Source organism: Oryctolagus cuniculus, chromosome 21, assembly GCF_051225735.1.
Source record: "Oryctolagus cuniculus isolate XC-2025 breed Fujian yellow rabbit chromosome 21, ASM5122573v1, whole genome shotgun sequence".
NCBI lineage: Eukaryota > Metazoa > Chordata > Mammalia > Lagomorpha > Leporidae > Oryctolagus > Oryctolagus cuniculus.
In genome coordinates this window covers 37,996,462-38,022,832 of record NC_142887.1, presented here as the reverse complement: position 1 = coordinate 38,022,832, position 26,371 = coordinate 37,996,462, and the positions used below count along the sequence as shown (strand labels likewise).

The following is a 26,371-nucleotide window of genomic DNA, read 5'->3' as shown; positions in this document are numbered from 1 at the left end:
ACGACCAAGGTGTGTTTTTGTGTTTTGGAAAATCAAATGGAACACTTTGGCTGAGGTGACAGATATTAATTGCCTCAAAACTGAGTTTCACTGTGATTTTCAGGTTAATTCAGTCAGAATTACACAGGCAGTCAGCTGGAGGGGTGGATGATTCCGGGAACAGCCGGTTTCCTTGCGACTGAATCAAGCCCAATATCATTATGGATTCTTGCTTTTCTTTTCTTTTTTCTCCTTTTTCTTATTTATCATGGTTTGTAATGAATTTTCTCATGTGAGCTTTGGTTGTGAGGCTGGCATATTGAGTTCAGGGCAGAAGAGGAAGGTTCTTTTTCAAACAGGGCACAGCTGTTGGCTTGCTCTAATTCTGGCTTGCTGTCATTGCTTTGGGTGGCTCAGCTGACTTTTGGTTTCTTTAGCGGCAATTTCCTAAATGTTTTCTGGGTCCGAGTTGGTTTTGCCTTCTTCCTTCCCAAATTTTGTATTCTGACGCCATACAAACAAGAGTTTGGGCAGAGCAGCCATTATGAAATAAAAAACACAACTAATAGGCGTTTGAAGCTTAGAAATATACAGGTAACACGACCAAGGTGAGTTTTTGTGTTTTGGAATATCAAGTGGAACACTTTGGCTGAGGTGACAGATATTAATTGCCTCCAAACTGAGTTTCACTGCGATTTTCAGGTTAATTCAGTCAGAATTCCACAGGCAGTCAGCTGGAGCAGTGGATGAATCCGGGTACAGCCGGTTTCCTTGCGACTATATCAACTCTGATTTCATTATGGATTCTTCCATTTCTTTGGCTTTTTTCTCCTTTTTCTTATTTATCATGGTTTGTAATGAATTTTCCGATGTGAGCTTTGGTTTTGAGGCTGCAATATGGACTTCAGGGCACCGGAGTAATGGTCTTTTTCAAGCAGGGCACAGCTGTTGGCCTGCTTCAATTCTGCCTTGCTGTCTTTGTTTTGGGTGCCTCAGCCGATTTGTGGTTTCTTGAGCAGCAATTTCCTAAATGTTTTCTGGGTCTCAGTTGCTTTTCCCTTCTACCTTCCCAAATTTTGTATTCTGACGCCATACAAACAAGACTGTGGGCAGAGTAGCCATTTTGAAATAAAACACAAAACAAATAGGCGTTTGAAGCTTAGAAATCTACAGGTAACACGACCAAGGTGAGGTTTTGTGTTTTGGAAAATCAAATGGAACACTTTGGCTGAGGTGACAGATATTAATTGCCTCCAAACTGAGTTTCCCTGCGATTTTCAGGTTAATTCAGTCAGAAATCCACAGGCCGTCAGCTGGAGGGGTGGATGAATCCGGAAACAGCCGGTTTCCTTGCGACTAAATCAAGCCCAATATCATTATGGTTTCTTGTATTTCTTTGGCTTTTTTCTCTTTTTTCTTATTTATCATGGTTTGTAATGAATTTTCTGATGTGAGCTTTGGTTTTGAGGCTGGCAAATTGAGTTCAGGGCACGAGAGGAATGGTCTTTTTCAATCAGGGCACAGCTGTTGGCTTGCTCCAATTCTGGCTTGCTGTCCTTGTTTTGGGTGCCTCGGCCATTAGGAAAGAAAAAAAAAAAAACACAGAAAATTGCCCTTTCGGGAGTAGAAATCTACAGGCAGCACGACCAATATGAGTTTCTGTGTTTGGGAAATGACATGGAACCCTTTTCCTGAGGGGACAGATTCTAACTCCCTAAAAATTGAGTGTGAGTGCGATTTTGTGGTCAATTCACTCAGAATTCCAAAGTCAGTCTGTGGAAAGGGGCAGAATCTGGAACCAGCCAGTTTCCTTGTGTCTAAATCCAGCCAAATATCACAAAGGACTCTTGCATTTCTTTGGCTTTTTCACATTTCCCTTATTTATCATGGTTTGTAATGAATTTTCTAATGTGAGCTTTGGTTTTGAGGTGGCAATATTGAGTTCAGGGCACAAGAGGAATGGTCTTTTTCAAACAGGGCACAGCTGTTGGCTTGCTCCAATTCTGGCTTCCTGTCATTGTTTTGGGTGCCTCAGCCGATTTGTGGTTTCTTGAGTGGCAATTTCCTACATATTTTCTGGGTCTGAGTCGGTTTTGCCTTCTTATTCCCAAATTTTGTATTCTGATGCAATAGAAGCAAGATTTTGGACAGAGTAGACATTATGAAAGCAAAAAAAAAAAAACACAGCGCATTGTCCTTTTTGGATTAGAAATCTAAAGGCAACACGACCAAGATGAGTTTCTGTGTTTTGGAAAATTATATGGAACCCTTCTGCTGAGGGGACAGATACTAATACCCTCCAAATTGAGTGTGAGTGTGATTTTGAGATGAATTCAATCAGATTCCAAAGTCAGTCTGTGGAAGGGGGACGAATCTGGAAACAGCCAGTTTCCTTGTGTCTAAATCCAGTCCAATATTACAAAGGACTCTTGCATTTCTTTGGTTTTTCCACATTTCCCTTATTTATCATGGTTTGTAATGAATTTTCTGATATGAGCTTTGGTTTTGAGGCGGCAATATGGAGTTCAGGGTAACAGAGGAATGGTCTTTTTCAATCAGGGCACAGCTGTTGGCTTGCTCCAATTCTGGCTTGCTGTCATTGCTTTGGGTGCCTCAGCTGACTTTTGGTTTCTTGAGCGGCAATTTCCTAAATGTTTTCTGGGTCTGAGTTGGTTTTGCCTTCTTCCTTCCCAAATGATGTATTCTGACACCATACAAACAAGAGTTTGGACAGAGTAGCCATTATGAATTAAAAAAGACAACTAATAGGTGTTTGAAGCTTAGAAATTTACAGGCAACATGACCAAGGTGAGTTTTTGTGTTTTGGAAAATCAAATGGAACACTTTGGCTGAGGTGACAGATATTAATTGCCTCCAAACTGAATTTCACTGTGATTTTCAGGTTAATTCAGTCAGAATTCCACAAGCAGTCAGCTGGAGTGGTGAATGAATCCGGGAACGGCCGGTTTCCCTGCGACTAAATCAAGCCCAATATCATTATGGATTTTTGCATTTCTTTGGCTTTTTTCTCTTTTTTCTTATGTATCATGGTTTGTAATGAATTTTCTGATGTGAGCTTTTGTTTTGAGCCGGCAATATTGAGTTCAGGGCACAAGAGGAATGGTCTTTTTCAATCAGGGCACAGCTGTTGGCTTGCTCCAATTCTGGCTTGCTGTCCTTGTTTTGGGTGCCTCAGCTGACTTTTGGTTTCTTGAGTGGCAGTTTCCTACATGTTTTCTGGGTCTGAGTCAGTTTTGCCTTCTTCCTTCCCAAATTTTGTATTCTGATGCAATACAAGCAAGATTTTGGACAGAGTTAGCTCTGTGTCCATTCTTCTGTCTCTTTACTAGATGAATAAAAAGACAGTGTAAAATGATTTGTAAAGAACTATAAGGGGTCAGCGCTGTGCTGCTGCTGCCAATTGAGGAGTGAAGCAGGAGATGGAAAACACCTCTCTCTCTCTCTCTCTCTGTGCCTCTCCTTCTCTGTTACTCTGACTTCTAAATAAAAAAATGAATCTTAAAATAAGTATAAACATCAATAAAACACAAATGAAAATTGTATTCTCAAAACTGGATATTAAACCATGCCTTCTACACCTCTGTTAAAAGTTACATTCTATCATAGTCATTTATGATTTCTAGGGCCAAAGTAGTAAATAAGATTTTTCTGGAAGAGACAGAGGTTATGAGGGAGCCAGGATTTGGGGTCAGTTAGCAGAAGTGAGTGTCACTCTTTCAGATTTGATGCAGGAAAGGAACAGCAACTGATCCCTGAGATTTTGGTGTGGGAAGGAAAGGAAGGAGGGACTTAACAAAAGCAAATGCCCTCTGGTTGTGGGCACCCACTCCTGACTGCAGCTTTTCGGAGGAACAGCTGGTGTCTCTAGGGATGCTGCAGCCTGGACTCCATTTCCCAGAGTTCCCAGTAGCTCCAAGGTATTCTGCTTTCCAAATACCTGTGGGCATGCACCTGCCACTGCCAGTCCCTGGGGCTCAGAGTTGGACCAGGGGAGTTCATTCCTTGATCAGTGTCAACCCTGGGGGCTATGCTGCTCCTTCTCTGGCATTTACTGCAACTCCTGCTCTGCACGTGCGATCCCAGGCAGTTTCTGAGTGCTCACCCTGAGCCTGCCTCCTGCTGCTTCTTCCCTCTTCATCCACCAACTGTGGGTCCCACATGCCAGGGACTCTCTTCTCCACACTCCCAATTTCACTCCCCGTGTATCTGGAAGAAAGGGTACCTGCTCCAGGGACTTTCTGCTGCAGGTTTGGCATGCAGGAAGGGGCGGAGACACATGTGGGAGAAGTGTGCCAGCAATCCTGGCAGCTTCTCCCAAGGTCAGGGCTGGGACCCGGGCTGCTCTGTCTCCCACCTCTATTTCCCAGGCTCAAAGTGCCCGGACTCTCTCCTGCAGTACCTCACCTAAACTGTCCCTAATGTGCTTTATTTAGTGGTTACAGGAGAGAGGGGGCAGTGTTCTGGGAACCTGCACTCACAGGGAAGGAAGGCAGAAAGACTCCTGATCTCCACAGTTAAATAAGCCGGGTTCCCACTGTGGGTGGTCTCAGAATGCAGTCTGGCCTGGTCTCTTGATGTTTCCTGGGCTGGTTCCTGCAGGGTGGGGCTGGATGGCCCTCAGGAGGGAGCCTGGGGCAGCAGAGGGGTGGGCAGGAGGATCTGTCTAGGATCTGCCCCACTGCTCTCATCCTGCACCTCATCTTCCTGGTGGGGAGCAGTGTGAAGCGTGAATAGCTGCTTTGTGTGTTGATCCCTCTCAAGTATTAATTATCAAATTTTTCCAATGTGGAATTTGAAGCTGTTCCAGAAACATGGGGTGGGAAATCTCCCTTCTTTCAAACAGGCACAGAGACAGTGGAGGATCCAAGGAGTTTCTATTAATGGCCCTAGGCTCAGCTGGAATGATTTCCTGAGAATTGAGCATCAAATTCAAGTTTCTTAGCTGTTACAGCATTGGTGGGTTTAAATGGCAGCCTACATGATTAGAACCACATTTCCAATGGTCAGTGGGTCCAGTATGTTTGTAAAAGAGATGCCAGGGACAGATTTATTAGGACAGATTTATGACTGGAGTTTACAAAAGCAGAACTTAGGACATCTTCCCTCCCTAGACAAGATTTCAGTGGGCAGCTGTTTCACACATTAATTGTGAGCATCCACTTTTAAAGGCTTGTGTTGGATGGGGTCCACTTCTCTTTCTTTGATGATGTATTTGGCTGCTTTTCATTTTCTGTCTTCAGCTATCTCTTCTCCTGTTAGCAAGGCTGTCAACTGTTTTGACCTGCCACTGATCCCTTTGCAAAGTGAGAAGGGAACCAAAATTAATGCAAGTCTACTGTGTTGTCAATAACTGGAGCTACTTTTTTAAAGATTTATTTATTCATTTGAAAGAGTTACACAGAGAGGAGAGAGAGAGAGAGAGAAAGAGAGAGAGGTCTTCCATCCGATGGTTCATTCCCCAATTGGCAGCAATAGCTGGAGGTATGCCAATTTGGAGCCAGTAGCCAGGAGCTCCTTCTGAGATGAAGCTGTTTTTTTAAATAATTATTTATTTATTTGAAAGGCAGAACTTTGTCCAGGTCTCATAGGTGGGTGCAGGAGATGAGGGATTTGGGCCAACTTCTACTGTTTTCCCAGTCCACAGCAGAGAGCTGGATGGGAAGTGCAGCAGCCAGGATCCCAACCGGCACCCATATAGGATGCTGACAAGGCAGCAGTAGCTTTACCCACTATGCAACAGTGCTGCCCACTAACGGGAGCTCTTTTAATCTGAGTTTGCATAAAGAGGAGAATTACAGCATCATAAATACAGATAAGTAACAGTTTTTCTCTGCCCAGCACTTTATATTACCCAGTGCTCCACTGAGAATCTTACATTCCACACTGTGTAATTAAGAAGGCCAGTTACTTATCTTATTTTGGGTTCTGTGTTTAAACCCATGACACTTTTGACATGGGAGGATATTAGTTCTACAATTTCATAGAGACTGGTCTTTGGAAGCATTGATAGAAGTTATAACTGTGAGAGTGGTAAGAAAGAAGAGGGGAAGAAATAAGTGCCCCTTACCTCCCTCAGAGATGTCCACAAGTGCAGTAGACGATATGCCCTTATGGTTGACTTTCTGGGACAAACTGTGTTTGAGTGCTTCACATGTTCTGATAGAAAGGTGTTGCCACCAGGTTTTTAGTATATTTTGTTAGTTTTTAAAGATTTATTTATTTATTTGAAAATCAGAGTTACACAGAGAGAGAAGGAGAGGCAGAGAGAGAGAGAGAGAAAGAGAGAGAGAGAGAGGTCTTCCATCAGGTTCATTTCCCCAATGGCTTCATCATTGTGAACTTTGCTCAGTTCCTGACCTATACCTTTCCTTTAACCTAGTACTTTGCCATGTAGTAGCCCATGAAAACTGCAGACTGCATAAATTAATGAATACTTGGAGGGTTGTGATTTCTTAGAGGAACATCATGAGATAGGAGGAATAAAACAAAACAAAAGTATCCTCCGTATATAGAAGGTACACTGTTTTTGCAAGCCACAGCGAAGAGGAAGAAGCAGGAAAGTAGTGAGACTGGAAAGTTTGCGGCAAAGGTAATAGGCACTGGTCAAGAATTTAACAAGCCCATTAGGAAAACATTAAGGTTTCCTTACTTCCATGTAGACTCTGCCCTCTTATGGTGAACAGGGTCCTCTAAACCCACTTGTTGCACAAATGAAAACCCAAGCATTGTCTTCTCCCACAGATGGAGTCTGCTATTGGTTTTGATTTATATTTCCCTAATGGCTAGTGATATTGGGCATGTTCATCTATGTCTTGACCATTGAGATTTCTTCTTCTGAGAAACATCTGTTTTGATCCTTGCCCATTTCTTAGCTGTACATTTTGCTTCTTATTTGGAGATTTTCCCAGTTCTATATATGTATGTTCTGGCTATCAATCTTTTGTCATAATCAGAGTTTTCAATGTTTCCTGCCATTCTGTCCATTGTATGTTCACTCTGTTGATTACTTTGTTGTGAAGATGTATCTTAATATGATATGCTCAAATTTCTATATTTTATTTTTGTTACTTGTGCTTTTGGAATCTTACCCAAAACTGTTATCTATGCTTATGTTTTATAGTTTCTCATATGTTTACTTAGTTTCTGGTTTTATATTTAGACTTTTAATTCACCTTGAGTTGCTTTTACATAGTGTATGAGGTTTTGGGTATATTTTCAGGCTTCTACATATGGATAATCACTTTCCTTTAAACCATATGCTAAAGGGGTTCTTCTTTCTCCTGTTTGTTTTCTTTCCTTTGTTAAATAGGAGTTGCCTGTAGAAAAGTCGGTTTATTTCAGCTGCCTATACTTTTACACTGAACTATGAGTCTGTTTTCCAACAGTGCTAACACTGTTTCTATATTTTTAAGATTTATTTATTTATTGGAAAGGCCAGATGCTTCTTCCAAGTCTCTCATGTGGGTGCCAGCACCGTAGAACACGGTCCATCTTCCACCAATTTCCCAGGTGCATTAGTAGGGAGCTGGATTGGAAGTGGAGCACCTGGTCTCCTAGCAGCAACATATGGGATGCATGCACAGCAGGTCAAGGCTTTAATCCACTACACCACAGCACCAAACACTTCCTTATTTACTTCTGCTGTGATCTTTCATTATTCACTTTTTTCTACTGCCCTGCAACTTGACTCCTTCCTGTTTTTTTTCTGGGTCCTGGACGATGGTAGTAGGTGGCTTCTGGGATCTTTTTGTGTTAGTAGATACTTGGTAATCTAAAATCACAGTTTTTAGTTTCTATATTTCTCTGCTAATCACTAGGACCTTCTGGATGACAATAGAAAATGCTGGCAGAAATGAGGATATATTAATTTGCTAAGAAAATACCACAGAGAATATGATTTAAATCATGGAATTTTACTTCTCAGAGTTGTAGAGCTTGAAAATATCAGATCAAGGTGCTTAAATAGGCTCGATTTTTCCAGAAGCCTTTCTCCGATGTGACAGACACATCTACCATTTGATCTGCTTAAAAGCACTTTCTTCAGGTAGAGTCATGTTGCTGGTTAGCACTTCCGTGTTAGAGTTTTAGGGAGGCACATTTCAGTCCATAACAGCAAAAGGGGCCCTGTGGTCTACTTCAATGACAGCCATCTCTGCGGAGGACAGAAAGTTTGGAATCAGCGTTAGGATTTCTCACAGTATTACTGTCAGTGCTATCTCCATCAAATGTGCATTCATGTACACACAAATCTACCTGTACTCATAAACACATTCAACAGTGGAAATGCCTGATGCTTGTGTATGGGTAACATCAATATAATAATCCATAAGATGACCTATTAGCAGACATTAAAAAGAGAATTAGAAAGAATGACAACAAAATCTTCAGTTACCTATATTTATGTCTATATGTATGATATTCAGTATTTATAGTTGCTAAAAGATGAATACTGATGTGTGGGAATAAAAGCTAAACCTTACCTTGCAATATTGCAGCCTAGTCTACATGAAAGATGTCTTCCTAAAACCATTCCCTGGGCCCACTCTGTGGCATAGTAGATTAAGCATCCACCTGCAGCACCAGCATCCCACATGGGCACCAGTTTGAGTCCCTGCTCCTGCACTTCCAATCCAGCTCTTTACTAATGGCCTAGGAAAGCAGTGCAATATGCCCTGAGTTCTTGGGCCCCTGCACCCATGTGAGAGACCTGGAGGAAGCTGCTGACTCCTGGCTTCTGGCACCTGGCTTCAGATTGGCCCAGCTCCAGCCATTCTGGCCATTTAGGGGTGAACCAGTCGATAGAAGACCTCTCTTTCTCTTCCTCTCTATATCTGTAACTCTGCCTCACAATAAAGAAATACATTTTTTAAAAACCTTTCACATGTTAAATTTCTTAATTGTTTTAAAGATTTATTTATTTATGTACAAGTCGAGTTACAGACAGAGAGGAGAGACAGAGAGAAAGAGAGAGGTCTTCCATCTGGTGTTCACTCCCTAATTGATTGCAACTTCCAGAGCTGTGCTGATCTGAAGCCAGGAGCCAGGAGCTAGTTCCCGGTCTCCCAGATGGGTACAGGGGCCCAAAGACTTGGGCCATCTTCTACTACTTTGCCAGGCCATAGCAGAGAGCAGGATCAGAAGTGGAGCAGCTGAGTATTGAACCGGCCCCCATATGGGATGCTGGCGCTTCAGACCAGGGTGTTAACCTGCTCCACCACAGCACCGGTCCAACATTTTAAATTTCTGATACTCTAAAGTAGTACAGGACTGCATTACATCTAGGAAAGATGCATTTAAAAATTATAAATCAAGTGCATTTTAGCAGAAGTTTTAACAAATACTTCTGATTTTCTCAGCATTATATATAAATAAATGACATAATGAGTCATTGTCAGATTTTTAGCTTTTGACAGCCACTTATAATATTTCACAGCTTTTTGAAATGTATTGCTAGTGTGTTTTTCTCAACACATGCACTGGATTTTACCAGTTTAGTGCACATGGAGTTGCCTCTTATAGGATTTGCATTTTAATGGGTTTTCATGGCACATGTAATCAACATCTGCAAAGCCTCTAAAACACATAAATAATAACATGAATCAGGCTTTTTTCTTAAATATTAATTTATTTATTTGAAAGAGTTGCACAAATAGAGAAGAGGTAGAGAGAGAGAGACAGACAGACAGAGACAGAGAGGTCTTCCATCGGCTGGTTTACTCCCAGTTGGCTGCAATGACTGGTCTGTGTCAATCTGAAGCCAGGAGCTTCTTCAGGGTCTTTCACATGTGTGCAAGGCCCCAAGGACTTGGGCCACCTTCTAATGCTTTCCCAGGACATAGCAGAGAGCTGGTTCAGAAGTGGAGCAGCCGCGACTTGAACTGGCACCCATATGGCTTGCCAACACTGCAGGCAACAACTTTATCTGCTATGCCACAGCGCCAGCCCCACATTGCATCTTTTTAAGATGATATGGATTTAAGTTCATGAGAAATTATTAGCATAGTGGGAACTGATAGATATGCATGAAGCAGGATGGACTTGTTAGGAATGGTGATGTTAATTTTCTTATAAAATAAATAAATAAGAAATTAAATATGGTCAGACATAAATGAAGACTAAATTTTATTAGTGGTAATCCAGAAAACACTGATCTCAGGTCTTTTTCTTCCAGTGTTAAGTTTATATTTTTAAATGCATATTAAGTGAACAAATTTCATGTAATTTATATATACAGATTGAAGAGCAAACTGATAACATCCTATCCTATCTTCCCTTGTTCTCATATTTCCAACTCCCTCCTTCTTGTTTTATTTTCTTTTAATTTTGACAGCTGCATGCTTTGATTTTATTTTAGAATCACAAGCTTTAACCCTCTACAAAATAAAGAATTCAGCAAGTAGTAGCAGAAATATCAATGAGTATATGTTGTGTACTCTATCAAAGAGTACAGAAAAGTGCTATGAACAATACTCAAATCTCAAAATGTCAATTTAACTCATATGCTGCTTTTTGTTGTCTATATATTAATTACCACCAGTCAGAGAAAACATATGGTATTTGTCTTTTGGGGACTGGCTTCTTTCATGAAGCATACTTGTTTCCAGTTCATCCATTTAGTTACAGAAGATGGGATTTCATTCTCAATTATGGTTGAATAGTATTTTACACTGTATATATAGCTCATATTTTTGTTCCAGTCACCAGTTGATGGACATCTGGGTTGATTCCATGTTAGCTATTGTGAATTGAGCTGTAATAAACATGAGGGTACAGATAACTCATGCCTGTGCATATTCTATTTCATTTCATGCGGATAAATTCCCAGTAGTCAGATGGCAGGATCACATGGTATGTTTGTTTTCAGATTTCTGAGGAACTTTGATACTGCCTTCCATAATGGTTGCACTAGCTTCATTCCCACCAACAGTGGATTAGGGTACCTTTTTCTCTCCCTCTCCACCAGCCTTTATTGTTTGTTGACCTTTTCAAAAGAATTATTTATTTGAAAGATTGAGTTACAGAGATGGAGAGGCAGAGGCAGAGAGACAGAAGTATTTTATCTGCTTGTTTATGCTCCATATGGCCCAACAGGTAGTGCTGGTCCAATCGGAAGCCAGAGTCAGGAGCATCTCCCTGGTCACCCATGCGGGTGCAGGGACCCAGGCACTTGGGCCATCCTCCACTGCCCTCCCAGTCCAGTGCAGAAAGCTGGACTGGAATAGCAGCAACCGGGACCAGAACTGGCACCCATATGGGATGCCGTCTCCACGGGTGGAGGATCAACCCAGTGTGCTATGGCACTGGCCCCCATCAGGGATATTTTTCTATAGTACTCTCTCTCCACTGTATCTTTTTCTAGTTGAAGAATTAAGGTGATGCAGGATTAATAGAAGGAGTTTGAGAGGATTGTCTCTCTTTCAATTGTGTTGAATAGTTTGAGAAGCATTAGTTCTTTAAAAGTCCTGTAGAATTCAATAGTGAGGCTGTCTGATCCTGGACTTTTGCTTGTTGGGAGGGTCTTTATTACTCATCCAATCTCTGTCTTGGTTTTTGATTTGTTTAGCTTTTCTATGTGTCTTCATGACTCAATTTTGGTATATTGTGTATGTCCAGGAATCTGTTGATTTTTACTCTAGGATTTCCAATTTGTTAGCAGTCACAACAGATGCCCACATCCTATATTGCAGTGCTAATCTGAGTTTTGGGTACTACACTTCCAAATCAGCTTCATGTTAATATCCCTGGGAAGCAATGTATAATAGCTCAAATTCTTTCATTCCTGTCGTCAAATTGGAGAACTGTAACCTCAATGGGGACTTGAGAACCTGGTCTTGCACAGTGGTAGCCATATAGAAAGTGAACCAGCAGATGGGAGATCTCTCTGCTTCTCTTTCCTTCTCTCTTTGTCTCTGTGTGTCTCTGCCTTTTTTATCATATTAAAATATTTAATTACTTACTTGAAAGAGTTACAGAGAGAGGGAGAGACAGAAATCTTCCACCACCTAATTCATTTTTGAGATGACTTTAATAGCCAGAGGTTGGCAGGTTGAAGCCAGGAGCTTTCCCTCCGATGTGCATGGCAGCAAGGAGCTTTTCCTGCAATGTGCGTGGCAGCATCCCAGGCACTTGGGCCATCTTTCCCTGCTTTTTCAGTCCATTGGTAAGGAGCTGGATCAGAAATGGAATAGCTGGTACTTAAACTGGTGCACATACAGGATGCCAATGTAACAGATAGCAGCTTTGTCCACTGCACCACAACCACCAGCTCCTCTATCTGCCTTTCCAATAAATAAATCTTTTGAAAAAGAACTGAAGGTAGTAAAAGTCATCATGACTGAGCAATGGCAAATTTATTGAAGTGATCTATTTTCTTAAAGATCCTTTTATGAATTTGAAAGGCAGCACTAGATGGAGAGAATGGGAGAGATTGATCTTCCTCCTGGTTTGTTCACTCCTCAAATGGCTGCAATGACTGCGGCTAGGCCAGACTGATATCAGGAGCCAGGGGCTTCTTCCAGGTCTCTCACAAGGGTGCAGGAGCCCCAATATTTGAGTCACCCTGTGCTGCTTTTCCAGACACATTAGCAGAGAACTGGATCCGTTTGGAGCATTAATGTCTATGATACTCTCCTTGCAGTTGAAGGATTTAGAATCCATTTTGATTATGGGTGGGCCAAGTACAATGTCTTCCAATTGTCCAAGGTTTGGATTAGATGGGTTCTGAGAAATTTTGTTAAAATAGTTATTAATCTTGTTTAGACAAGGTCATAGTCAAAGTGGAGGTTCTCTCCTCCCTTCAGAGAAAGGTACCTCCTTCTTTGATGACCTGTTCTGTCCACTGGGATCTCACTCGCAGAGATCTTTTGCCAGAGTGTCTTGGCTTTCCATGCCTGAAATACTCTCATGAGCTTTTCAGCCAGCTCCGAATGCCTTTAGGGCTGATTCTGAGGCCAGAGTGCTATTTAGGACATCTGCCATTCTATGAGTCTGCTGAGTATCTCACTTCCCATGTTGGATCACTCTCCCCTTTATTTACTCCATCGGTTAGCGTTAGCAGGTACTAGACTTGTCTATGTGCTCCCTTTGACTCCCAGTCCCTCCACCATGACCAACTGTGAACTGAAACTGATCACCTGGAACAGTGAGATGGCATTGGTACATGCCACCTCAATGGGATTGAATTGGAATCCCCTGGTATGCTTCCAACTCCACCACTTGGGGCAAGTCAGCCTGAGCATGTCCCAAATTATACATCTCTTCCCTCTCCCATTCCCACCACCATGTTCAACAGGGATCACATTTCAGTTAATTTTCAACACTTAAGAATAACTGTGCATCAATTACAGATCTAAACCAGTCATATTAAGTAGAACAGATAAAAAAAACTACTAAGAGGGATAATGTATTAAGTTGTTCATTAACAGTCAGGGCTATGCTGATCAAGCCACCGTTTCCCATAGTGTCCACCTCACTCCAACAGGTTTCCCTCTTGGTGTTCAGTCAGTCGTCACTGATCAGGGAGAACATATGGTATTTGTCCCTTTGGGACTGGCTTATTTCACTCAGCATGATGTGTTCCAGATTCCTCCATTTTGTTGCAAATGACTGGATTTCGTTGTTTCTTACTGCGGTATAGTATTCTAAAGAGTACATATCCCATAATTTCTTTATCCAGTCTATCGTTGATGGGCATTTAGGTTGGTTCCAGGTCTTAGCTATTGTGAATTGTGCTGCAATAAACATTAGGGTGCAGACCTCTTTTTTGTTTGCCAATTTAAATTCCTTTGGGTAAATTCCAAGGAGTGGGATGGCTGGGTCGAACCGTAGGTTATCTACGACCTTGTCTAAACAAGATAAGAGTCGGAGAACTCAGAGGGCTTCCATAGCCTTGGAAACTCATGACTGGAGCATAGGGAGATTACTGATGCCATAGACAGGAGTGTCAATTGGTAAAGTCAACAACAGGAGTCACTGTGCACTTACTCCTCATGTAGGATCTCTATCCTTAATGTGCTGTACATTGAGATTTAATGCTATAACGAGTACTCAAACAATATATTTCACTTTGTGTTTCTATGGGGGTGCAAACTGTTGAAATCCTTACTTAATGCATACTAAACTGATCCTCTGTTAAAAAAAAAAAAGAAATTATCAATTCCCAACTTGACTCTCACTGGGATTAAACATGACAATAGGTCTGCTCTGATTTCATCATCATTTAAAAAAAAATCATCTATTATTTTTCACTTTATGTTTCTGTGTGGGAGCAAACTGTTGAAATCCATACTTGATGTATACTAAGCTGATCTTCTGTATATTAAGATAATCAAAAATGAATCTTGATGTGAATGGAAGGGGAGAGGGAGTGGGAAAGGGGAGGGTTGTGGGTGGGAGGGACGGTATGGGGGGGAAGCCATTGTAATCCATAAGTCGTACTTTGTAAATTTATATGCATTAAATAAAAATTAAAAAAAATAGTTATTAATCATAACTCTCAGTTTAAGCTTTTCTTACCAAATTTTCATGTTTGCTGATGTTTATATCTATGGGAAAATTGGGTCTCTGGATTGCAACCAATGAAAGCATCCAGACTAACAGTAATAAGGTCAACAGTCAGCAGAATGATGTCCAGCTGAACTGAAATAGCTTTTCTTATTTGGTAGAGGGGTTACCTCCTGCATTATGCTGACATACTGACATAGACAGTAGATATTGGAGCCTGTCCCTTCTGCCAAATGGAGAATACCATATTTTGGTCCATCATATATATATTTATATATTATAATATATATTATATATTATACTATATATTTCTATACATAATATAGAATTGCATATAATTATTATAAATATATAATTGTATATAATTATTATATATGAATTTGTTATTTATATATAAATAATTATTTCTGATCCAGCTCCTTACCAATGGATTGAAAAAGCAGTGAAAGATGCTCCAAGTACCTGGGTTCCTGGGACACACATCAGAGGAAAAGCTCCTGGTTTCAACCTGGCCACACTCTGGCTATTGAAGTCATCTCAATAATATATATATATATATATATATATATATAAAATACATATAATAAATTATATAATATTATCTGTTTATAATTATATATTATATAATATATTGTATGATAAATTATAATATATTTTATATATGAATATATTTATATACATAACTATATATATAAATGTAAATATATATATAAGGAATTTATTTATGTAGTTGACAGGTTTACTTACAGAGAGTGAGAAGAAGAGACACAGAAAGGTCTTCCATATGCTCATTTACTCCCCTAATGACTGCAATGTCTGCAGCTGGGCCAATCTGAGCTAGGAGCTTCCAGGTCTCCCATATTTTGGCAGGGACCAAAGCACTTGGAACAGCTTCTACTGCTTTCCCAGGCTATTGCAGAGAGCTGGCTGGGAAAAGGAGAAATGGGGACTAGAACTGGTGCTCATATGGGGTGCCAGCATTGCAGGTAAAGGATTACACCACTGCACCACAGTGCTGGCCCCAGTCTATCCTTTATTAAGGAGATCTCAGTAATCATGTTCAGGTATTGCTGTCCTATATTCATGGCCAAAGTCCTAGCAGGCAACATGGTTTGGAGAATCATAAGCACAAGGTGTGTAGGAGACTTCATTTCTCATACAGCACAGTTAATAACAAGGTTCCAAGAGGGGAAATTACTTGCATCATAGTCTTTGAGAACTAATGGACATCACAGGTGATCTAAAGAATTTAGAAGGTTTGTGAGCCCCTAGAGTGAAAAAGTCACTGGGAGCACAAGGACAGTGCCTAGAGTTTATTTTGATGGATTTTAGCCCCTTTCATTGGAGGGAGGCCCGAAGAAGCTGGACTGATTAGTAAACCTCAGAAGTGTCTTTTCAAGGTGAAGGCAAACTGAGACTGAGGGGTTTTGGAAAAACGTTGAACAAAAGACATTTCCCACACGTGGTTAAGACACATCATTTATCTACTGATTTTCATCAGATCTGTTAACATTAGGTATAAGGTACAGTGGACATGGTGGATGGCATATAGCAATATGATTTTAGTAATATATCATGAGGTGCTTTTTTTAAATGGATTTAGCAGGTAAAATTGGGCTACCTAATGGGATGTAGCTGGAATAATCACCTTTTTGTTAAATAAATCTGAGGTAATAAATGTTAGTGTATGAAGACATTGAGTTTTCTTTTATTGGGCCTTCTTGGTTATTTTAATCTGGGATCTGCGAATTCTCATTTTCTTTATTTTATTCCTCATCATGTCGGACCAACTCTGCTGCTTTGGGGATTTTTTTAGTACATCTGACATTTGGAAATTTAGACAATAGTATAGTTAAAATGAGATGTACCAAGTAAAGTATTTATTTTTATTCTGATACATATTTTGGAATTCTTCTAAAATTCCTATTGAGTATCCTTGTTAAATTTAGTTGCATCCCAGGTTAAGACTTATTGGAGGCAGGCTCCATGGCTCAATAAGCTAATCCTCCACCTGCGGTGCAGGCACACCAAGTTCTAGTCCTGCTGGAAGAGCCAGATTCTGTCCCAGTTGCTCCACTTCCAGTCCAGCTCTCTGCTATGGCCCAGGAGTGCAATGGAGGATGGCCAAAGTGCTTGGGCCCCGTACCTGCATGGGAGACCAGGAGGAAGCACTTGGCTCCTGGCTTTGGATCAGCGCCATGTGCCAGCCGCAGCACACTGGTGGCAGCGGTCACTAGGGGGTAAACCAACAGAAAAAGGAAGACCTTTCTCTCTGTCTCTCTCACTGTCCACTCTGCCTGTCAAAATAAAAAATAATTTTTATAAAAAGACTTATTGGAGCCACTTTAGTGATTATACCCATGAAACTTTGTTAATAAATGCAAATAGAACCTGGGAAAATTGATGTATATCTTATGCTGTAGAGACTTAAGATTGAACATCTTTTTTTAATCTTTTTTAATTATATAATTTAAAAACAAATTTTAGATTTTTTTTTTTACTTTACTAAGTCACAGCTCTGGCCCTTTAATATGACTTAACAATGTTTTTTCCTCTCAGAATTATCTCTATTGTTTCAGTTAACTGCATGCCTTTTCTTTACATTCAGATTCCCTCAGCTGTCAAAGCTTATTCATCTTAATTCTGTTGTTCCTATTTCCCTCCCTTTTATTCTGTCCCTAGGCTAATTGAGATCATGATTCTCCATTCCTTCTGTGTGGTGTCACAGTAGGCTTGAAGTGTTCTTTTTCTCTTCTGATTTCTAAAGAAAGAAATTATGTATTCCCCCAGTTTAGATATTTTAATAATGCACTCTAAAACAAAGGTTAAATGTTCTTAATTTGACAAGAATTTTCGGGGCCAGTGGTGTGGCATAGTGGGTAGAGCCACCACTTGCAGTGCTGGCAGCTCATATGGATCCAGATCTCTGCTATAGCCTGGGAAAGCAGTAGAAGATGGCCCAAGTCCTGGGCCCCTGCACCCATGTGGGAGACCTGGAAGAAGCTCCTTGCTCCTGGCTTTGGATTGGCACAACTCTGGCCATTGCAGCCAACTGGGGAGAGAACCAGTGGATGGAAGACCCCTCTCTCTTCTCTGCCTCTCTCTGTGCAACTCTGACTTTAAAATAAATAAATAAATCTTTAAAAAAAGATTTTTTTCTAATTTTAGATTTGTTCTACTTCATTGCCACTTCAGGGTGTGTGTAAGGAGTGCATATCCAGTTTTTCTATTTTGGAATTTGGGGATTTTGTATTAGCTCTGCTGTGTATTCATTTTTCTTGAGCATTGGTGATATCTTCTCCTTAGTTGTATTAAGAGAGAGAGCAATAGCCCTCATGTCTTTTTAGGTAAGTAAGACATATTAAAAACAGAGCATTCAGTATACATTCATAGTATTTTGACTTGTTCAATTGATTTTCCTGACCTCCCTTGGATATTCTTGGTCTTTGCTGTACAACTTTCTATACTCATTAATTCTTTGATATTCCCAAATCCAGAAAATGAATGACTCAACAGCTGTGTTCCTGTATTTGCTGGGACTCAGGGTAAGAAGCAAAGTGGAGGTGTTCAGGAATCTAAAGTTACATGCTACATAGCAAAGCACATCATTTCCTATACAAAGTGACTGGGAAATCCAGAATCTTTTGCACACATATTGGATCCTGAACTATTACTGGACTATTCAGTAAGATTTTAATGTATTTATTTTCTGTGTGTGTGTTTGTATTTCTAAATAAACTCTGCTGGGCTACTTAACATTAACATGTATTGCAGAATTCTTTCATCAGTTTTTACTTTTAAAAAGTTTCTCTTTCAGTTTTATGGGAGAGGGTAGAAGTTTCCTGCTATGTAACTGAAAGTTCATTCATTCATTAAAGTTAAAAATATTTGTTGCAAATTGGTAGAATACTATTAATTCTCATGTGATTTACATGAAACTAAATACATTCTCTATTTTGTTTTGCTTAAAATTTCTGCATGTGTGGACTTCTTTTTTCCTTCTTGCCCAAATCCCTTTGTGTATTGGGATGGCAAATGGGTTTTACACTGGAGAAAACATGTTATTTTGGCAAAGAAGTACTTAGCCTTCCTGCTTCAAGTATTCAAATATTGCATTGGAAATCAGTATATTTGTTTACTGTACAAATGTCCTTCATACAATTTTGTAATCTTCTGGGATGGGAGAGGAAGCAGGAAATAGGAGGATTATGGGTGGGAGGGATGTTTTGGGGGAGGGGAAGCCACTGTAATCCAAAAGCTGTACTTTGGAAATTTATATTTATTAAAAAAATTAAACAATTTTGTAATCTTCATCTTCCTTTTTATTTCATCCTTTTTAAAAAAAGATTCATTTATTTTACTTGAAAATCAGAGTTACACAGAGAAGGAGAGAGAGAGAGAGAGAGCAGTCTTCCAACCGCTGGTTCACTCCCCATTTGGCCACAATGGCTGGAGCTCTGCCAATCCAAAGCCAGGAGCCAGCAGCTTCTTTTGGGTCTCCTATGCAGGTGCAGGAGCCCAAGGGCCTGGGCCATCCTCTACTGCTGGATAGTAAGTCTTACTTGCCTAAAAAGATGGATAGTAATTTGAGTAGCCAGGACTTGAACTGGCACCCAATTGGAATGTCAGCACTGCAAGCCACAGCTCTACTTGCTACTCCACAGCATCGGCCCCCTAAATTCTTATGAGTATTGCTACACGATTGGAATTTATAATTGATAATGCTGAACAATTGAAACTGTCTTATTTACAATTGTAGGACTGGATATGGCAGTTCTACTTGAAGTAAAGTATGTAGCCTGCTTATTGTATGATTTTCGGAAAAGCATGTATTTATATATAACAGCAGATCTGTTAATCATTTAAAAGTGAATTGTCATGATTACCCAGATGTAAAGAATGCAATATGTGCTAATGAGTTAGCAGTCACAGACATTTAGAATTAGAGGGATTTTAGAACTTTTTCAATACTGCAGTTTTTATGAAAAACTAATAATTTTTTTTATTTGACAGGTAGAGTTATATACAGTGAGAAATCAGAAAGGCCTTCCTTCCATTGGTTCAGTCCCCAGATGGCTGCCACAGTTGGAGCTGTGCCCATCCAAAGCCAGGAGTCAGGTGCTTTCTCCTGGTCTCCCATCCGGGTGCAGGGCCCAAGCACTTGGGCCATCCTCTACTGCCTTCCCGGGCCATAGCAGAAAGCTGGACTGAAAGAGGAGCAACCAGGACTAGAACACTTTGCCCATAAGGGATACCAGCACCACAGGTGGAGAATTAACCAAGTGAGCCACGGCGCTGGCCCCCGATAAATTTACTCTTAACAAAATATCAAAATATCTTATTTAGTATAAAGTTAGTAGTGAAAAGAGACTACCTTGTTGAACACAGAAATTTGAGATTATATTTCTTGGTATTAATTTGCATCTTAAGGCTTATTGCCTAGTTTATTTCAATATTTCAATCTAATATTCCTAATAATATCTTGTACTTAGTGGTTCACTGTGTGCCAGACAATATTCTTTTGATTTTTTAAAAGATTTATTTATTTATTTATTTGGAAGTCAGAGTTACACAGATAGTGAACAAGAGGAAGAGAGAGAGAGAGAGAGGTCCTCCATCTGCTGGTTCACTCCCCAGATGGCCTAAAAGGTCAGAGATATGCCAATCTGAAACCAGGAGCCAGGACCTCTTCAGGGTCTCCCATGCAGATTCAGGGGCCCAAGGACTTGGGCCAACTTCCTACTGCTCTCCCAGGCTATAGCAGACAGCTGAATGGAAAGTGGAGCAGCCTGGACTTGAACCGGCCTCCATATGGGATGCCCCCACTGCATGCAGTGGCTTTACTAGCTACACCACAGCACTGGCCTCAAGACAATGCTCTAAAATGATGCATTAATTATTCCCAAATATTGAAAAGTGGCATGGTACACATTTGAATGTGTTGTTTTGTACTAGTTGTAGAAACAGTTTAAAATATATTTATATTTAAAAATGTAAGCTTTGATCTAAAGGTTTACTTTCCCTTAAGGTGCCTGTTTGGAAACTGAGAGATCATTGAAGTCTCAAGACAGAGTACAACTGATCTTATCCAAGCCTCCTTTATCACATGAGGATGCTAAATGCCAAGCCCAGAGAAGTAAAGTGAATTGTTCAAGGTCACATAGGTAAGTTGTGGCAGGGATAATTCTGTATTAGCATTAGGTATCCTGATACATAGGCCACTGTTCTGTCAATTTTGTACTCCTTCTGGAGTTAAAGATTCTAAGTTGTGGAAAATTGAATTTGGAAATTTAGTGGTTGCTATGTTGTTATGGTGAGAAATTTCTGTGTATAGCTATGAGTTGCTTAAATTTTATTCAATATATTTTTCTAGTATGTTTGCTATTTATTTGAAATGTATAACAAGTAGCTTCATCTATTTGCCAAAAGAATTTTTAAAGATTTATTTATATTATTTGAAAGTCAGAATTACACAGAGAGAGAAGGACAGGCAGAGAGAGTGGTCTTCCATTCACTGGTTCACTCCACAGTTGGCCTCCATGGCTGGAGCTGTGCTGACTGGAAGGCAGGAGCCAGGAGCCTCTTCCTGGTCTCCTATGCAGGTGCAGGGGCCCAAGGACTTGCACCATTTTATAGTGTTTCCCAGGCCATAGCAGAGAGCTGGATAGGAAGTGGAGCAGCCAGGTCTTGAACTGATGCCCCTATGGAATACCAGCACTGCAGGTGGCAGCCTCACCCACTATGCCACAGTGCCAGCCCTTGCCAAAAGAATTTATAGAAGCTATTCCATATATACACTTAACAATTATTTAGTTACTTGACATGAACTATCCCTGCATATTTGAAAATTTTGAATGGTATCACTTGGGTTTTAAGAATGTTATATTTTAGGTCTCTTAATATTTTTAGTGATGATGTTTTAAAGGCCCTTTCTGTTTTATGAAAAATGATAAGGATTTTGTTTTACAATGGCCATAGTATTACTACTTAAAGCAATAGATTAAATAAAACTTTTAAACAAAGTCATTTAATACTGAATTCTAACACACTGGTATATTTTAAAGTGAGAAGCCGGATTTCTTTCAGATATTCTAAAGAAGAATGATAATCAAAATTGAAGACATCTACAGTTTTTAATCACTTGTTTTAAGTATTGGTCATAATGGTCCAATTTTGAGTTTAATTTTAATTAGCTTTTAAATGATTCAATATGTTTTATAGAAAAAATTCGGAGAACATAATTATATACTCAACCTCCCTCCCTTCTTTTTCCTTCTTTGTCATTTTTTTTAGCTTATGAAATGACATTTTCAGTTTACATTACATTAAAAAGGGTTCTTGAATCAAGGGACAAGTTTAACAGGCAAAAAGCAAAAAGATCGTAATTTAGAGGGAATATAGACAATGGCTCTAAACAATATTTGAATATCACATCTAAACAATATTTGAATAAATTGATAAATATTTTAATTTCTCCTACTAAAATGCTCAAAGTCTTTAATTATTTATCAAATATTAGTGCAAAATTATGGATTTAAATGATCCCAAAAAGTGATGAATTTTTGTGTAATAAAGTCCAATTTTTGTCAAGGCTTTTTGACAGTCTCACAGAAAACTTATGTTTGTGAATGGGAAGAATAATACCAAAATATCCATACTACCAAAAGCAATTTGCAAATTCAATGTAATCCCAATCAACATACCAACGATGTTCTCAGAGCTAGAAAAAATGATGCTAAAATTCACATAGAAACATGAGAGATGCTTAACATCTAAAGCAATATTATAAAGCAAAAAAAAGCTGGAGACATCACACCATATTTTAAGACATATTACAGGGGTCAGCACTATGACAAAGCAGGTAAAGTCACCGTCTGCAGTGCCGGCATCTCATATGGGTGCCAGTATGTTTCCCAGCTGCTCCACTTCTTATACCCCTCTCTGGTATAGCCTGAGAAAAAAGTAGAAAATGGCCAAAGTCTTTGGGCCCCTGCACCTGCATAGAGACCTGGAAGAAGCTCCTGACACTTGGATTCAGATCAACAGAGCTCCGGCCATTGTGGCCATTTGGGGAGTAAACCAGTGGATGGAAGACCTCTCTCTCTCTCTGCCTCTACCTCTCTGTAACTCTGCCTTTCAAATAAATATACTGCAAAAAAAAAAGAAGAAGTGTTAGCACTGATATAATAACAGACACATAGTTCAATGGAAAAGACTTGGTAGCATAGAAATAAACCCAAATTTCTACCAGCAACTCATATTTAACAAAGGAACTAAAATGAACTGGAGAAAGAAGAATCTCTTTCACAAGTGGTGCAGAGGAACTTGATTATCCATATGTAGAAGCCTGAAAAGAGACTCCAACATCTCTTACACTATGTGAAAGTGAACTCACAGTGAATTAAAATGTAATCATAAGACCCAAACCCAAGTAAACATAGGGAAACTCTAAATATTGTCAACACACAATAGCTTTTGGGTAAGATTCCAATAGCAATAGTCACAAAAATAAAAACAGAGACATTTGAGTATATCCAACTAAGATACTTCTTCACAACAAAGTAAACATCAGAGTGTAGATACAATGAACAGATGGCAGGAAAAATTAAAACTCTGAATGTTTACAGATTTCCAGAACATTTACATGAATTGGAAAAACTCCAAAAAATACAGTGAAGAAACAGGCAAGGATCTGAATAGACATTTCTCAGAAGAAATGTACATGGTCAAAACATGTGAATATGCCCGATGTCACTAGCCATTATGTAAATATAAATCAGAACACCATATCAGTCTCCAACACCTGTGGGAGAATACAACACTCAGGTGTTTGTGTGTGCAGCAAGTGGGTTTAGAGGACCCTGTTCACCTCTGGAGAGCAGAGCCTACAGGGAGGTAAAGAAACCTTACTGCGCAGGGGCATGCTAATCTTCTCTGTATCATTCCAATTTTAGTATATGTGCTGCCGAAGCGAGCACATGTGCTGCCGAAGCGAGAAAGAGATGAAAAGAATTTATCTCAGCTAGCCACTAATATTCAAGAAACAAGGTCTTCAGGAAAGCCAACTCAACTGACATTTTCATGTCATTGTTAAATAAAGGAAAAATTATCTAGGTTCAGCAATACGTAGTTTATAAGAGAAAGACTACAGAGTAATTTCCTTGGCATAGAAATAACTTTGTTTTTTTTTTTTTTTTTTTTTTTTTTTTTTTTTTTTTTTTTTTTTTTTTTTTTTTTTATCCATGAGGGCTTGCTATCACCACCACACACCCACATCCCATATACAAATGCCTGGCTTGAGTGGTAGCTTCTCTGCTTTGAGGCAAGTTTCTGCTAGTGTGCACCCTGGGAGGAGACGGAGGATGGCAGAAGTGCTTGGGTCCCTGCACCCAAATGGGACATCCAGAATGAATTCCCAGTTCCTGGTTGTGGCTTGGTCAAGCTTTGGCTATTGCAAGTGTCTGGGGAGTGAAGCAGTGGTTCCCTCTTCCTGTCACTCTGCCTTTCAAATCAATAACTGTTGTTGGTAATGACTAATAATGATATTCACTGATTGTCAAATTTTGAATCTATTAATTATAGACAATTTCTCTTTGTATTTTTAAACTTTCATAATGTTCTGTAGCCAATTTCATCACTAGAAATAAAAACTTTTCCTCAAAAAAAAAAAAAAAGAAACCTTACTGCTTTCCTAATGTGCTTATTAAGTTCTTGACCAGCGCCTGTTAGTCTTGCCACAAACTTTCTAGTCTTACTACTTTCCTTCTTCTTCTTCTTCTTCTCTGTGACTTGTAAAATAGTATACATTCTATATACTGTGGATACTTTTGATTTATTTTATTCCTTCGGTCTCCTATGAAGTTCCTCCACAAAAGCACAGCCCTCAAAATATTCATTCATTTATGCAGTCTGCAGATTTCATGAGCTACTAAATTCCAAGTAGTATGTTAAAGGCAAGATCTGGGCCTAAGAGAAAAGTGGTCTAAATTCTGTGCCTAGAAGAGGATTTGGGACATAGTAGAACTTCAGTGAAGTGCTATGTGAATGACATGCACTCATTAAATGAGTAATCTAAAGCATACACTTCATTTAAGCAACACAGCAGCCCTACTCACCTCAGGTAGAGCAATTGAGAGGAATAATGTGAACAAAAATAAGACATCAATAAGTTGAATAATAACAGAGAAAAAACAAAATGAGATAGATGCCAACATTACTGAGCTATTTTTGAGGAATTAAATTGATAGAGGGGCTGGCATTGTGGCCAAGTGGGGAAAGCTGCAATCTGTGAGGCCAGCATAACATCTGAGTTCCACTTTGAGTTTAGGAATCTCCACTTCCAATTTAGCTCACTGCTAAACACCTGGGAAACCAGCAGAAGATGGACGAAGGACTCAGGTCCTTGCCACTCATGTGGGAGACTTGGATGAAGCTCCTGACTCCAGCATGCCCCAGGCTCAACTGTTGAAACTCTCTGGGGTGTGAGCCAGCAGATGAAAGCTATCTATGTCTTTCCCTCTCTCTCTAAATCCACCTTTCAAATAATAAAGATTTAATAAACAAATTAACTGATTTCAAAATACACAAAAACATGAACAATACTATATCATTTTTATGCCAAACTGATAAAAAATAACAAATGCTAGAGAGCACATGGGAAAAGAAAACCACCATATATGGTAGGTGAAAACACAAGTTAGTACAGATGTTATGCAGAACAGTATGGTCATTCCTTAAAAAGGATAAAAATTGGGGCTGGCGCTGTTGTGCAGTGAGTTAAAGCCCTGGCCTGAAGGGCCAGCATCCCATTTGGGTGCCAGTTCTAGTTCCAGCTGCTCTTCTTCCAATACAGCTCTCTGCTATCTCCTGGGATAGCAGTAGAAGATGGCCCAAGTCCTTGGGCCCATGCACCCATGAGGGAGACCCAGAGGAAGCTCCTGTCTCCAGGTTTCAGAATGGCATAACTCTGGCCTTTGTAGTCATCTGTAGAGCGAACCAGCTAATGGAGGACCTCTCTGTGTCTCTACCTCTATTGTAACTCTTTCAAATAAATAACAAAAATTAAACTAAGATAAAAATTGACCTACCATGTGAGAGTTATCTTGCTCTTGGCTATATAGAATAAGGAAATTTTATTAGAAGGAAAGGAGGAGAGCATATCAAAGATACGGCAATTTTCCCATAACACAGCCACTATAACACAGTTCACTGCAGCCAGGATGTGAAACCAATCTAGCTGTCCATCAATGAAAAACAATGGACAGGGCAACCTCTTTTAGATACAAAAAAAGAACAAAATATTATTAAATTAATTGAAATAAGACAGAAGCAGGAACACAAATGTCACCTGGTCCTTGTCGCATGTGGAAGTGAAAGAAAATAATGGATCTGAACACAGAACTGTGATTACTAGAGGCTGAGAAGGGAAGCAGCTAGGGATAGAGGGGGATTGGATAATAGGTATCAAAAATCAAAGAGGCAGAAAGAACTTCTGGTGTTCCATAATATAATGAGATGACTACATTCAACCATATTAGGTTCTGTGTAAAGAACTGAAGGAGAGGACCTGGTAGTCTCAAATCATGGAGAAGAATTAGAAACTGTAGTTGCTTGGGGGCCAGCATTGTGGCACAGTGGGCTAACACCCTGGCCTGAAGCACCAGCATCCCCTGTGGGTACCAGTTCTAGTCCTGGCTGCTCCTCTTCTGATCCAACTCTCTGCTATGGCCTGGGAAAGCAGTAGAAGATGGCCCAAGTCCTTGGGTCCCTGCACCCAAGTGGGAGATCTGGAAGAAGCTCCTGGTTCCTGGAATCAGATTGGCAGAGCTCCGGCCATTGTGGCCATCTGGGGAGTGAACCGGCAGAGGAA

General features: G+C 39.9%; 1 long non-coding RNA gene and 1 pseudogene across 1 annotated transcript in view; one reads left to right on the top strand and one right to left on the bottom strand.

Annotated features, from left to right (window-relative positions):
- The window catches only part of LOC149119938 (uncharacterized), a 38,672-nt gene extending 14,492 nt beyond the window's left edge, over nucleotides 1–24,180 (top strand). Inside the window, exons 2-3 of the long non-coding RNA XR_016227427.1 lie at nucleotides 20,531–20,666; nucleotides 23,750–24,180. This is a non-coding gene — a long non-coding RNA (uncharacterized LOC149119938). The remainder of the gene's footprint in view (nucleotides 1–20,530; nucleotides 20,667–23,749) is intronic.
- Nucleotides 23,413–23,480, bottom strand: LOC149119939 (U6 spliceosomal RNA; annotated as a pseudogene).
- Nucleotides 24,181–26,371: the final 2,191 nt, after the last annotated feature.